At 35.9% G+C, this 15622-nt stretch overlaps 1 pseudogene; it reads right to left on the reverse strand.

Moving 5' to 3' along the window:
• Positions 1–7804: 7804 nt before the first annotated feature.
• On the reverse strand, positions 7805–8612 carry LOC747298 (small ribosomal subunit protein eS1-like; annotated as a pseudogene).
• Between the last annotated feature and the right edge of the window lie 7010 nt (positions 8613–15622).

A 15622-nucleotide genomic window follows, 5' to 3' on the forward strand; every position in this document is an offset into this window, starting at 1 on the left:
CAGAAGATTTCAAGTTTAAGATAAATTCAAGATAAAATAAGCAGATTTGGTGTCTGGTAAGTATCCAGTCTCTGCTTCAAAGACGGCCCTTTCTAGCTGTGTCCTCATATGGCAGAAGGGCAAACAGGCTCCCTCAAGCCTTTATGAAAGCACTAATCTAATTTATGAGGTCTCCACTTCCCAAAGAGCCCCAGTTTGCCTCCTAAAGACCTCATCTCTCAATACCTGTTGCACTGGAGGTTAGATTTCAACATATGAATTTTGGTGGTAAAACCATATTCAGATCATAGCATTTCACCCTGATCCCCCCAAATTCATGTTCTTGTCACATGCAAAATGCATTGATTCCATTCTAATAGTCCCCAAAGTCTTACCTTGTTCCAGCACCAACTCAAAAGCCTGAAGTCCAGAGTCTCATCTAAATGTCATCAAGATCAGAAATTGTTGACACTCAAACGTGTGATTCATCCTGAGGCAAATTTCTCTCCAGCTGTGAGCCTATGAAATCAAACAAGTCATGTCCTTCCAAAATACAACGTTGGGGTAGGCATAAGATTGACATTCTCATTCCAAAAGAGAGAACTAGAAAGGAATGAAAGAGTAATTGATTCAAAGTCCAAAACCCAACAAGGCTAATAACATTACATCTTAAGGCTTGAGAATAATATCCTTTGACTTGATGACCTGCCTTCTATACACACTGGGGCACAACTAAGCCTTGGGAGTGGGGCCTTTGAGGATTAGGCAGCCCCATCCCCAAGGCTTGGCTGGGTGCATGCCACACAGCACCTCTCATACATTGGAATCACATGCCTGCAGCTCTCCCAGGCTGGAGTTGCATCATTCTGGAGTCTCAGAGCCTACTCCCACAACAACACTAAACGTTGTGATGGTCTCTGTGATGACCCCAATCTATGCCTCTGCTGGGCATTGCCCTCATGGGGGCTCTCTGCAGTGGCCCCACCTCTGTGGCAGTTCTCTGTCTGGATACAGAGGCTTTCCAGAGCATCTTTTGAAATCTAGCTGGAGATAGCCATAGCCACACAGTTCATGAACTCTGTGGACCTGTGGAGGTGGCATTGTGCAGATACTGCCACATGGTTTACCACCTGTGCCTTCTGGAGGGCCGGCCAAAGTTATACCTGGGCGTGGTTAAGCCACAGCTAGGATGACCAAGGACCACTGCACATGAATGAGTGAGTGGAGCCTTAAAATTGTTCTCTCCTCAAGCTTCTGAATTCTGGGCCTATGATAGGTGGGGCAACCCTGAAGATCTCCACAATGACTTTGGTGTCATTCCTCCATTGTCTTAATGAACAGCACCTGGCTTCTAGCCATACTAATCTTCTTATTTAACAGTCACTTGGCCACAACATTGGTGTTCTCTCCAAAACTTGCTTTTTGATTCTTTACTGCCATGCTTAGAATTTTCCTAATCTTGAAAAATGGAAGTTCTGCTTCCATTTTTATTATAAATTCTATCTTGAACTCATTTCTCTCTTCCTACACTTTACTATAAGCAGTTAAGAAAAGATATGCCACACCTTCAACACTTGGCTTAGATATTCCTTTCACCAAATATCTTATTTCATTACTCACAAGTTGTACCTTCCACAAAACACTAGGACCCTAGGACATGAACACAGTTCAGCCAAATTACCACTTTATAACAAGGATTGCCTTTCCTCCAGTTTTGAATGACATGTTCCTCATTTGTGTCTGAGACCTCATTAGAATGGCCTTTACTGTTCGTATTTCTACCAACATTCTAACGGCTACCACTTAGGCAATCACTAGAAGGCTGAGGCTTCCCTACAGCTCTTCTCTTTTTCCTGGTTCTCACAAGTATCAAGTTTTATGGTCCATTCATGGGAATGTACTTCAAAGCCCTTCTAGCTGCTACCTATCACCCAATTCCAAACTGCTTCTAAGGTTTTCAGATATTTGTTAAAGCAGCCCCCACTCTCATTACCAATTTTTATCTTAGGTTTTTTGAGCTACTATAACAAAATACCTTAGACTGGGTAATTTATAAGCAGCATAAATTTATTGCTCACAGTTCTGGAGGCTAGGAAGTCCAAGATCCAGGTACCAGCAGATTCAGTGTCTGGTGAGGGCTCATTCCTTTCTTCAAATTTAGCATCTTCTAGCTGTGTCCTCATATAGCAGAAAGGCAAACAGACTCCCTCAATCTTCCTTCTTAAGAATATTAATCCTATTCATGAAAGCAGAGCCCTCATGACCTAATCACCTCCTAAAGGTCCCACCTGTCAATGCCATTGCTTTTGGGGTATATTTTTCAATGTATGAATCTGGGGGAGACACTGACATTTAGACTATAGCAAAGACTATGAAAGAAATTATTTTATGACAGTGTGAGTTCTGCTTGCACATATTTTAAAACATATGAAATAATTAAGTCTTTCAATGAAAAATCCTAAATAATTAACATGATTGCTACAGAAAAAGTTACACATTTTCTTGGATAAGCTGCTGATATGGAAGAAGAGATTTGAGGTACATCCTGGCAAATTTTTTAATTCTGGAAGAGGAACTCTCCCAAGATACAATATTATTGGTGAAATGTTCTCAAAAAAATCTGAATATACCTGGAAACACTTTAAAAGTCCTCCAAAGTTAGTCTATCTTGATGACAATAAGGCTTATTAATTATATTTTCATAAATTATGCTTTTGATGATGTAACTACAAGCTCATTGCCATCAGAAGGTTGCCTATACTTTTTTCTAGTTTTATAGTTTTGTATTTTATTTTGAGATCTGTGATCTATTCTGAATTTTTGAAAACAGAAACATTTTGTAAAAGATCAATGTCTAGATTCATTTTTTTGCATGTGAATGTCCAGTTGCTCAATCAACATTTATTGAAAAAACTACTCTTTCTACATTGTATTGCCTTTGCTCCCTTGCAACTTTGTCGAACCAATTGACAATATTTTCTGGATCTATTTCTGAATTCCCTATTCTGTTTCACTGAACTATATGTCTATTATTTTACCAACATCACACTATTCTGATCACTGAAATTTATACCAAGTCCTAAAATCAAACAGTGTTAGACCTCTAACTCTGTTCTTTTTCTTCAGAATTGTGTTTTCTGTTCAAGGTCTGTTGCCTTTTGCCAAAAACTTCAGGATCATTTTGTCAATACCTACAAAGTGACTTGCTACCATTAGGTGGGGATTGTGTTAAGTCATAGATCAAGGTGGGAAGAATAGAAATCTTAACAAAATTAAATCTTTTAATTCATGAACTTAGAATATCTCTTCATTCATTTAGATATTCTTCGATCTCATTCATCAGAATTTTTCTGCATATAGATCTTGTACAAAATTTGTTAGATTTATACCCAAGTATTTCATTTGGGAGGTGCTATTTTAAGTTGTATCACTTTAAATTTCAATTGTAATTATTTGTTGCTGGTATTGATAAAAACAATCAAATTTATAAGATTATTGTGTATTAATCTTGTATCCTATAGTCTTGCTATATATGCTTATTAGTTTCAGGTGTTTTACATTGATTCTTTGGATATTCTATATAGCCAATCAAGTTATCTGCAAACAGAGAGGTTCTTTTCTTCCCTCGCAATCTGTATACTGCTTATTTCCTTTTTTATTTTCTTATTGACACATAATATCTGTACATTTTCATGGGATATATGTGATATTTTATTACATACATAGACTGTGCAATGATCAGGTCATGGTATTTGGGGTGTCCATTACTTCAAGTATTTATTTCTATGTGTTGGGAATGTTTCAAGGCCTCTCTTATAGCTATTTTGAAATATACAACACATTGCTGTCAACTATAATCATCCTACTCTGCTATCAAACATTAGAACTTACTCTATCTGTATAATTGTATGTTTGTACTCGTTAAGCAAGTTCTCTTTATTCCAACCTCCAACCCAGGAAAATTTCCCATCCTTTGGTATCTATCATTCTACTGTCTACCTCCATGAGATCAACATTTTTAGCTCCCACATATGATAAAGAATATGCAATATTTATCCATTTGTGCCTGACTTATTTCACTTAATGTAATAAACTTCAGTTTCATCCATGTTGCTGCAAATGACAGGATTTTATTCTTTATAGCCAAATAACATTCTATTGTGTATATATACCATATTTTCCTCATCCATTCATCTGTTGATGGGCACTTAGGTTGATTCCGTATTTTCACTATTGTGAATAGTGGTGTAATAAACATGAGAGTGCAGATATCCCTTTGATATACTGATAGTCTTTCCTTTGGATAAATACCTAGTAGTGGGATTGCTGGATTATATGATACTTGTATTTTTTATTTTTTTTGAGAAATCTCAATACTGTTTTCCATAGTGGCTGTACTGATTTACATTCCTATCAACAGTGTATAAGAGATCCCTTTTCTCTGCCTCCTCTCCAGCATCTGTACTTTCTTTGTCCTTTTACTAATCGCCATTTTAACTGGGGTAAGATGAGGTCTTATTGTGGTTATGATTTGCATTTCCCTGATGATTAGTGATGTTGAGCTTTTTTCATATACCTATTGGCCATTTCTATGCCTTCTTTTGATAAATGTCTATTTGTGTTCTTTGCCCACTTTTTAATGGAATTGTTTCTTTTCCTGTTGAGTTGTCTGAGTTCTGTGTATTTTCTGGGCATTAGTCCCTTGTCAGATGAATAGTTTGAAAATATGTTCTCCCATTCAACAGGTTGTCTCTTCACTCTGTTAATTGTTTCCTTTGCTGTGCAGAAACTTTTAAGTTTAATATAATCCCATTTGCCTATTTTTGTTTCTGTTGCCTTTGTTTTTGAGGTTTTAGCTATAAAATCTTTGCCCAGATTAATGTCCTGAAGTGTTTCCCCTATGTTTTCTTCTAGTAGTTTTATAGTTTCTTGTCTTACATTTACATATTTAATCCATCTTGAGTTAATTTTTGAATATGGTGAGTGACAGGTGTCCAGTTTCATTTTTCTGCATATGGCTATCTAATTTTCTCAGCACCATTTATTGAATAAGGTCCTTTCCCCAGTGTATATTTTTGTTGGCTGTGTCAAACATCAGTTGGTTGTAGGTATGTGACTTTAATTCTGGGTTCCCTATTCTGTTCCATTGATCTACATGTCCATATTTATACCAGTACCATGCTGTTTGGTTACTATAGCCTTGCAGTGTAATTTGAAGTCAGATAATGTAATGTCTCTAGCTTTGTTCTTTTTGTTTAGAATTGTTTTGGCTGGTCAGGATCCTTTTGTTTCCATATGCATTTTAGGATTTTTTTTCTAATTATGTGAAAAATGATGTTGATAATATGATCCTTAATGGTCCACATTTCCATCACAGACTCCTACAATCCTAATAGGGCCCTTTAAGGAGAACCCCTAGACCCTCAAGGGCCCCAAGGCTAACAAGGAACTGCCTGGAGACTGTGCAAAGGTATTTCTCCAGAGTGGGAGTTCATGCTGGGTCTCACAAGATGCCATTAAGGATCTCTCACTTACCCTTTCTGTGTGTTAGGGAGCCTCTCCGGGCTCCCAGATGATCCTGGCCAAACAGACTGCCTCACCTCCCTCTCTTCTTGTGTTAGATGTTTCCTGTCACTTCTCTGCAGATGATCTACTCAAAGCGTGATTATCTACTCACTATTTTTGTTCTTCTTTGTGGAGGAAGCAAGTACCAGATGCCTCCAGTAATTCACTTTGAAGCCCTCCTTTTCTTGTCTTATTTCACTAAGACTTACAGTATGACATTGAATAGGACTGGTGAGAGGAAACATTCTTTCTTGTTCTGGATCTTTGTGGGAAAGCATCCAGTGTCTCACCATTAAGTATGATGTTAGCTGTAGGTTTTTGTAGACATTCTTTATTAAATCTAGGAAGTTCCCCCTCTATTCCTACTTTGTTGACAGATTTTATCATGAATAGGTAATAAATTTTGTCAAGCGATTTTTCTGCCTCAATTCACATGATCAAGAAATTTTTCTTCTTTAGCTACTGATGGCTGATTATATTAATCAGTTTTTGAATGTTGAATCAGTGTGCAGAACTGGAATAAATCCTACTTGGCTGTGTTTTACAATTATTCTCATAGATTTTTTTTCAACTTGCTGATTTAGTTTTGAGAATTTGTCATCTCTGTAGTGAGAGATTGTGATTTGTAGTTTTTTACTGAAAGCTATCTTTTATAATATTTTTATTTGGTTTAGGTATTAGGATAATGCTGGCCTCATACAATGAGTTAGAATGTGTTCCTCTGGTTCTATTTTCTGGAAGAGATTGTAGAAAATTCATATAATTTCTTCTTTAATTGTTCCATAAGATTCACTGGTGAAATCATCTGGAACTGATGTGTTCTTTTTTGGAAGGTTATTAATGATTAATTAATTTTCTTAATAGACGTACACTCATTTAGATTATTTATTTCTCCTTGTGTGAGTTTTGGGAGTTTGTGTCTTTCAGGGAATTGGCCCAGTACTGATAATAATCAGTAGTGATGGCCCTGTTTTTATGTCGGATATTGGTAACTTGTGTCTTTTTTCTTGGTTATCTTGGTTAGAAGTTTATCAAATTTACCAATTTTTTTTTTAAAGAGCTTTTGGCTTTACTGATTTTTTCTATTACTTTATTCTTTTCAATGTCATTACTTTCTGCTTTCAGTTTTAGTATTTATTTTCTTCTGATTTCTTTAGGTATAAATTGCTCTCCTTTGTCTAGTTTCCTGAGCTTGGATTATTGATTTTAGGTTTTCTTCTTTTCTAATAAAGGCATTTAATTTTAAATTTCCTTCTAAACACTGCTTTTTCTGCATTCCACAAATTTGAAAAATTTTCATTTTCATTTCATTTAGTTATAAATAATTTTATAATTTTTATTGAAGTTTCTTTGTTATTCATTTGTTATTTATTTATTTATTTATTTAGAGATGGAGTCTCGCTCTGTCGCCCAGGCTGGAATGCAGTGGTACGATCTCAGCTCACTGCAACCTCCGCCTCCTGGGTTTAAGGGATTCTCCTGCCTCAGCCTCCTGAGTAGCTGGGACTACAAGTGCGTGCCACCACGACTGGCTAAGTTTTTGTATTTTTAGTAGAGTCAGGGTTTCGCCATGTTAGCCAGGATGGTCTCAATCTCCCGACCTCGATCTGCCCGCCTTGGCCAATCATGTGTTATTTAGATGGGTGTTGTTTAATCTCCAAACATTTGGGAATTCTCCAGTTATTTTTCTTTTACTGATCTAGTTGAATTTCTGCCATGGTCTGAGAACATATTTTGTATGATTTCTATTCTTCACAAGTTTTTAAGGTGGTGTTTTATGACCCAGATTGTGGTCCACCTTGGCAAATGTTCTATGTGAACTTGAGAAGAATGTATATTTAGCTGTTATTGGATAGAGTATCGTGTAATTGTCAGTTAGATCACATTGATTGATAGTGCTACTCTGGTCAATTATAGTCTTACTAATTTTCAACCTGCTTGATCTATGCATTATTAACCTTCTGCTAACAGATGAATTCTCCACATCTAATAGTGGATCTATCTATTTCTTTTTACAGTTCTATCAGTTTTTGCCTAATGTACTTTGATGGTCTGTCCTTAGCTGCACACACACTGATTGTTATGTCTTTTTAGATAATTGATGGCTTTACCATTGCATAATGCATGCCTTTATTCCTAACAATTTTTTTCTGAAGGTTACTTTTTTCCTGAAATCAAAATAACTATAGCTTTTTCCTTTTTTCTTTCTTTCTTCTTTTTTTTTTTTTTTTTCACAAATAGCACTTTTTATTTGCCATCATTTGAAGTCTGAACTTTAAACAGATTCTTGGACTGGTGGTTCATATCCCTCAGCTCGTTCAACTTTAGCACCTGTCTCATCCCCAATGGCTTTTCCAGAACTACTGCTGTCACCATGAAGCTCCATGAGCTTTCCCAATTCAAACTTGGGCTTCTTCAGCATTTTTACTTTTCTAATGAAGACATCATGGAGAGGATAAATAGATTGGCAAGCCTTTTCTATGTCTTTTCCAATGCTGTCTGGAATCAATTTATTGACGACTTCTTTCAAGTCATTTGTCTGCACCTCTCAGGTCATGATTTCCATCATCTTCCTCTGGATTTGGCGGACCTGTTGGTGCTGAGCATAAGAGGTCTTCTGTATCTGATTGTTGCGATTTTTAGTAAAACCAACACAGAACAGATGAAGCAAGTAACCATCGGTAGTCTTGACATCAATGTGAGCTTCAATCTTGTCTGCCATTTTTTGACCATGGAACACATTTTGTCATGGGTAAGATCCATGCCATGAAAGTTAGTCAGGCAGTTTTTGCCCCGAACATCTTCAGTAATCAGCTTGAATTTTCTAAATGCAACTTCATCATTCTGCAAATCAGCAAGACTCACTTCAAACACACGACCCTTGAGACCATCAGATGCAATTTTGGTTCCTTGGGTCCTGGTGATGGCGTCTTTCCAATATTTCTTATATTGGACATAGCAAGTGCTTTCACATCATACCAATCTTTCTTAGAAAATTGATCAATCACTTTCTTCTTGGCTCCCTTTTTGCTGCCTTTCATAAAGCACTTGTTCTTGCCAACTGCCATGGTGCTGGTCAGAGCCAAAAGGCTTTTTTATTTTTATTTTTAGACAGAGTCTTGTTGTCTGCAGGGCAGTGGCACAATCATGGCTCACGGTAGCCTCAACTTTCTGAGCTTAAGTAATCTTCCCACTTCAGCCTCCCAAGTAGCTGGGACCACAGGCACACACCAATATGCCTGGCTGATTTTTAAATATTTTACAGAGACATGGTCTCCCTATGTTCCCCAAGCTGGTCTTACACTTCTGGGCTCAAGGAATCCTCCCACCTTGGCCCTCCTAAAGTGCCGCTTTCTTTTCTTTTTATTAGCGTTAGCATAGTCCATCTTTCTTATTATTTTAGTTTTACTCTGTGTCTTCATATTTAAGGTGGCTTTCTGGTAAGCAGTGTTTAGTTGGGTTTTGATACTTTATCCGCTCTGACATATCTGTCTTTTAATTGGTGCATTTAGACCATTCACATTTAAAATGGTTACTGATATAGTTTGGCTAACATCTACCTTGTTTATAATTGTTTTCTATTTATTCCACTTATTTTTTGTTCCTTTCTCTTCCCTCTTTTTCTGTCTTGCCTGGTTTTAATTGAGCATTTTATAATTCTCCATTATCTCATCCTTTAGCATATTAATTATACTTCTTTGTGAAAATAATTTAGTAGGGACTGCCCTAGAGTTTTCATTATTAATTTTTAACTAATCAAATTTACCTTTAAATAACAAGAGAGATGGGGAAGACAACTTTCTGGCCTCTATCTTGGTGAGACTCATAAGATGAGAAATTGTTCAAACATAGTAAGGATGTTCAAAATTGCTGAGCAGCCACAAAGAACACAAAATCTACTACGTATTTTTCTTAACTGCTTTTTCTCCTATTTTTCACCTCCTTGCTTAGTTCCTAAAACAGTTAATTTCTTTCTACTTTGTCTTCCAGTCATTAAGTCATTCTACAAACACGTCATTTATCTTCAGTCCAACCATTGAGTTCTTTTTCAAAAATATCCTTGTGTCATGTTTTTGATTTCTAAGAATGCTCTCTTTTTCTGATAGTTCCATTTTTTGTATGCAATAACCTTTCAAATCTATTTGAAAGTATTAATTACAAATTATTTAAGGAGTATGTTTCTTTTTTCTCTGTATTTTTGTATTCATTTTAGTGTCCCTCACTAAAATTTGCTCTTGGTTTTCCTCAAAATGCCTGGCAAATTTTGTATTCGCATTTATAAATGAAAGACTTGCCTCACCATTGTGGGTGTCATGGGGCTCCCTGGCCATTTTCAAGCCTTCTTTATTATAGAGAACTACCCCTTGAAAGAGAGTTGTAACTTTAGAGCTCCATAAGTGTGACAGGGAAAAACTTACAGGAATGCTTCTTGCCAGGAAAAAAAAAGGCAGCTGTTTTTGAAAGGCCCATAGATAAAAAGCAAAGAGATAATCTACTGACTTTCCTCAAATGGTGAAATAAGAAAAGTAGGAGTGTGGCCCAACTCTTAGCATGGAGCTGCAATGTCCTTGTCATTTTCTTGATGTCCATTCTAACAGTCAAATTTTACCTTTTTGCCTTACTCCAGTTCAGGAGTTCATGCTAAGGCTTCATTTTCTGAGTCAAAAATTCTACTTTATTTAATTCTTCTAACATGATTTAGCCTGCAGGCTAAAGAATAGTCAAGTTGGGACTGGCCCAACTGTTGCACAATTCTTCAGTGAATTGACTCACTATTTGACCCATGACCCGCTCCCATTACTAACCCTACTGACTCAATGCTTTGCATTTCACTATGGTTTCTAGCACTAATCCTGCTAACTACTGTATGTTTTTAAGAAATTTCTCCAATTTTAAGTAAAATAATGACACTGCTTTGTCTCCAGTGCTGCTATAGATTTTTTTATTCATGAATCACTTCTGTTTTTCAAGGTGATTTTATGAAAAAAAGGAAATACTGTATCATCTTGTTTGGTGACAACATTTGTCTTTTTCTACCACACAATGGGTGAATAATCCACTGGGTAAAATGGTAATTTTCAGGCTAGCTGAGACTAAATAAAATAAACAATGATGCATTGCTGTGATCAAAAACTCAGCTTTTTCATTGGTATATTTGGAATCTGTGTTTGTGCAAATGAATCCTTAGGCATAGGCATTTTTACCATGATACTTTAAAAATGCAAATTATTATGTGATGTTTGTAAAATTCATTTCAGTACTTCTGCTTAGAAATTGTTTTCTTAGCCCTTTTCTGAATGAGATATATGTTCATTAACATTAAAACATACATTAACATAAATATATATTTTCATATGAAGATAAAAATATTAATGTGGTTATTCCAGAAGGTAGAATTTAGAGCGATGTTGATATTTTTGCTTTTAGATTGTGTTTTCTAAATTTTCTACAATAAACATGTATGTAACTTGAAGGAGGACTTTTAAAAATAAATGTATTTGCTTTTTTTTTTCGGTTTGCTAGACAAATATTATACCATGCCCACGGCTACCAAGAGAAGTAGTCACAAAGAGCAGCAAATTTAAGAAGCAAAAATTTAAAAAGCATAAACAGCCTTATGTATACTGATTGCATAAAGATTTCTGTGTGTATACCATAGTATAGAATGCAAGTTTAAAACTGCATGTATTATTTCTTCTGTGCTGTTTCCTGCCAGCTGTTGACCTTGAAAACAACATATTATTGAGATGACTCATGAGAACCAGTGTGAAATAGGACATTTTACTGCTAGAAGTTCTCCTTCTTCTCAGACTGTAGTTTGGCAGTACTGTATAAAGGCAGAACAAAGTTGTAAAAGCTGAGATTAGAAATTAGTCGTGTTAGCACACCTTAACCATAATTTTGTTAGGATGTGCAACAAAAGAATCAATGTTAACTATTTACTCAACTGTAACATTTATTATGCAGAAGAAATATGTGTTCACACCTTATGAAATCTCTTCTAAGTCTTCCAAAGCCTAACATGGCAAATATAGAGTTTAGTGGACTCCATTATAATTTGGCTTACAACCCACATCTCTCGAATTTCCCCATAAATTGTATGAAAATAATATGCATAAAATTATTTTATGAAAATATAACATTAGCATTTTCCTTTTAAAATATCTGGGACTCATCCAATAAAGGTTCCTGTGATGTCAGGGACAGATGAACCTAAATGCATAGAAGTGACATTATGAGGCATTTGCAAAACCTGGGTAAAATCAAGAGTACAAAATATTAACATTTTTACTTGCTATGAAAAAAATAGGCAAAATTTGAAAGTGTGGCAAAAAGTTGGGTACCATATCCCTTCAATGTCATACTAGGGTGACAGCAACCTAATTATTATCTAGGGAAGTGGGTCTGAAACTTCAGTGTGCATTCAAAATCATCTAAATAACTTACTAAATCATAGGTTGTTGGGTCCCACTCAGAGCTCCTGATTCTGTAAATCTGGCAAAAGGGCCTGAGAATATTAATTTCTAACAAATTTCCAGGTGAGACAGATCCAGGAATTTCTAATCCAGGAATTATAATTTCAGAATCACTGATACAGAAGAAGATACCTACTTAGATTACTGTACATTATTCATTTGCATTTCTAGGTATCAGTTTATAGACTTCTGTTCAGTAGAAATGGAAATAATTTCTGTCCAGAGTAACAGATAATTCTAAATATTATTGCTCTGTAAGACATTACCAGTTTTGTATCTTACCCAGCTATCTTAACTGAATATGTCTGTGTGTGTGCGTGCACACAAGTGCATACATGCATGCATAATAGTTTCTCAATTGCTTCTTGAACTGGTTTTAATACCTCACTGGTTCCCTCACACATGTGAGTCCAATAACATTTTTTACACTTGTTTATATTTGTATGAGAGAAATAATTTTACTTTTGTGAAAATTATACTTTAACACATTTGAATGAATGGTTTTTGACTGAATTTTGGTACTTTTGGATTTTATTATATAATTGTAATCAAGTATTGTACACAGAGCATTAAGGTAACTCTTTTAAATAGAAAGGTACATCTTTTGTGAAATTCATGAAATTACTTTGAAATTTCTTACATTATTTCAATAGATTTCCTTTTCTTGCCTCAGACTTACGTGCTTCAATGTTTTCTTGAAACTCTCAAGACGTTGTGTCATAAGATGGTTACTATTAATCAGAAATAATTTTCTCTTCATTTTTATTTTCATTAAAGTACCTCTCAGAGTCCTTTTTATGTTAACATGCAGAAATATAGCACATGACTATCTTCTTCATCAAAATTGGGTAGCATCCATATTGGGTAGTATAAAAAAACATATTTTAGCATAGAGAAATAATAACAGAACATGGAAGTCAGAAGTATATCTGTGTTTCCAGGGATTACATAAATGGCATGGGCCTTCATAGCTACAAGTTTAACTCCCAATTTATTACTAATTTCCCATGAGTCTTGGAGAATCACTAAGCTTTTTCATTCTTTTGCATCATTGTTTGCCAAGTATTATAATATTTGCAGGGATATAATTTAGTTAGATTGTAAGCTATTTTTATAAATTAGATGGTCTAGTAAAAAATGTAGTATTAATTAATATAAATATTCAAAACCACAATGAAATATTATTTCACATACATTAGGATGGCTACCACCAAAACAAAAACAAAAACGAGTGTTAGAAGGGATGTGGAGAAATTGGAATCCTTGCACACAGTTGATGGGAATGCAAAATCATGCAGCCACTACGGAAAAGAGTATGGCAGTTTCTCAAAAAATAAAAACATAGAATTACCATGTGATCCAGCAATCCCTGTCTGTGTACATATACAAAAGAGTTGGAAGCAAGATCTCAAAGAGGTATTTGAACACTCATGTTTATAGCAGCTTCCACCAAGAGGTGGAAGCAACTCAAATGTCCATCAGTGAATGAAGGGATAAACAAAATGTGGTATATCCATATGATGGAATATTATTCAGTCTTAAAAAGGAAAGAAATCATGTCACACACTACAACATGGATGAACTTTGAGGACATTACACTAAGTGAAATAAACTAGTCACAAAAAGACCGTACCACATGGTTTTACTTGTATGAGATATCTAAAGCAGTCAAGCTGATAGAGACAGGCTGGGTGGAGTGACTCACACCTGTAATCCCAGCACTTTGGGAGGCCAAGGTGAAAGAATCACTTGAGCCCAGGGGTTCAAGATCATTCTGGGCAATAGAGAGACCCTGTCTCTATTAAAAAAAAAAAATTCATAGAGACAAACAATGGATCATGGTTACCAGGGACTGGGAGAACCAGGTAATGGGGGGGTTGTTGTTTAATGGACATAGAGTTTCAGTTTTGCAAGATGAAAACATTCTGGAGATCCATTGCACAACAATGTGAACATAATGAACACTATTGAACGCTATACCTAAAAATAGTTAAGACTGTAAATGTTATGTTGGATTTTTTATCACAATTAAAAATAGGAAAAAAAAGTATTTCTGGATAGGATTAACTTTATGGCTTTAAAAGAAGGCAGCTTTAGGAGCCTAATTCCAGGCTCACCACAGGATTCCCTTTACCCTGCTATCTCCCTTACTAACCTGTTTTATGCCTTAAGTGTTACCTGTGGAGCATCCTTGCTTGTGGTTATGAGCATATTCCCCATTGTGAATAAATACCTAAAGTAACAACCTGTAATCAAGCATTTATATTTCTAAGGACATTTATGACAGATTGTTACAAGTAAGCTTTGACTGAATACACAAAGGAAAGAGCAGGAGGGCAGAGTGTCCTTGGTGAAGGGAGATTAAGAGTCTGGTGAAGCCTGGTTATTTACCAAAAACTTCATCTACTTAACTCCATGTCAGGCCTGCAAAAATATTTTCCCTTCTTATTTCCTGTTGCCCTGGGGAAAGTTGCTGTTACCATAGAAAAGGGAGTCTATGTGTGTAACCTATGCATTCCTTTCTAGGGGCAGACAAAAGACACATTGTGAGTGAATGACTTTCACAGCTCTTCAGCTCTAGACCATTAGTATGCTCAGTTTTAAGCTCTATGTTTCCCTTTTTGAAGTAGTTAAATCCTTTATTGACTGTTTCTTCTCATTTCCACATCATCTTTTAGTTCAGTGGAGGAACATTATATTACGATTCTTACTAAGGGGCCAGAAGTGTCAATCCATTTTAAGGTCAATTCAAACACAGACCGCTTACCTCTCAGCCCTATGCTGTGGAACTTCTGGAAGAAACCCCATTCTTAATTTTATGATGTTTTTACACATATACCCCCACAAAAAGTGGTTACCATAGAAACTGGGGAGCAAGTAACTTGGTAACTTTAACAGAAGTGCATACTTGCTATTGCCAAAGCTGGAATAACAATTGTGCATTTACCAGGAGAATACAAGACTTTCTATTGTAAAGTTGACTACTTCTTTTTTACCAGGTACTCCATAATTCTTCAAGTGTATTCCCAATATGAGAACAATGTTTTCTGTATTAGTGACTTAGAAAAATATTTGGGTTTTTTTTTTGACATAGCAGTATGTCAGTGAAAAAAATTAAATTGACATGATTTATATTACCTTATGTGTCTACATCATTCCTTTTGCTTCTAAGGCTTTACAAGGACATCCTTGAAGATTTTGTGAGGGGTTGGCTCCCTTTATTTTTAATTAAACATTGATATAATTCATTGTACAAAATTTGGGGAGCACAGTGAACTGTAAAGAAGATTTAAAAAACCCATAAAGCCTTTGTCTCTCGCTCCAGCCAGAGCTTGGGGTTAGTGCTTCACTGCCCTGTGTCCTCCGCTCCAGGAGGTCTCTGTGATTGTGCCACAGCCTAAGCCTCCATCGCTCTGTGACCTGCTGGTATTGGAACATTCATAGCAAAGACCCCAGGACACTCCTGAAGCCAAGAAGGAGGAAAAGAAATAGCCCTGCAATGTGAAGAGACATGAGACAGTAGCCAAACTCCCGGAAGACAGGAGAAGACAGAATACCTCCTAAATCTTTATATGAGGCCAGCATTAACCTACATCAAACCA

The sequence above is a fragment of the Pan troglodytes genome, chromosome 6 (assembly GCF_028858775.2).
Source record: "Pan troglodytes isolate AG18354 chromosome 6, NHGRI_mPanTro3-v2.0_pri, whole genome shotgun sequence".
NCBI lineage: Eukaryota > Metazoa > Chordata > Mammalia > Primates > Hominidae > Pan > Pan troglodytes.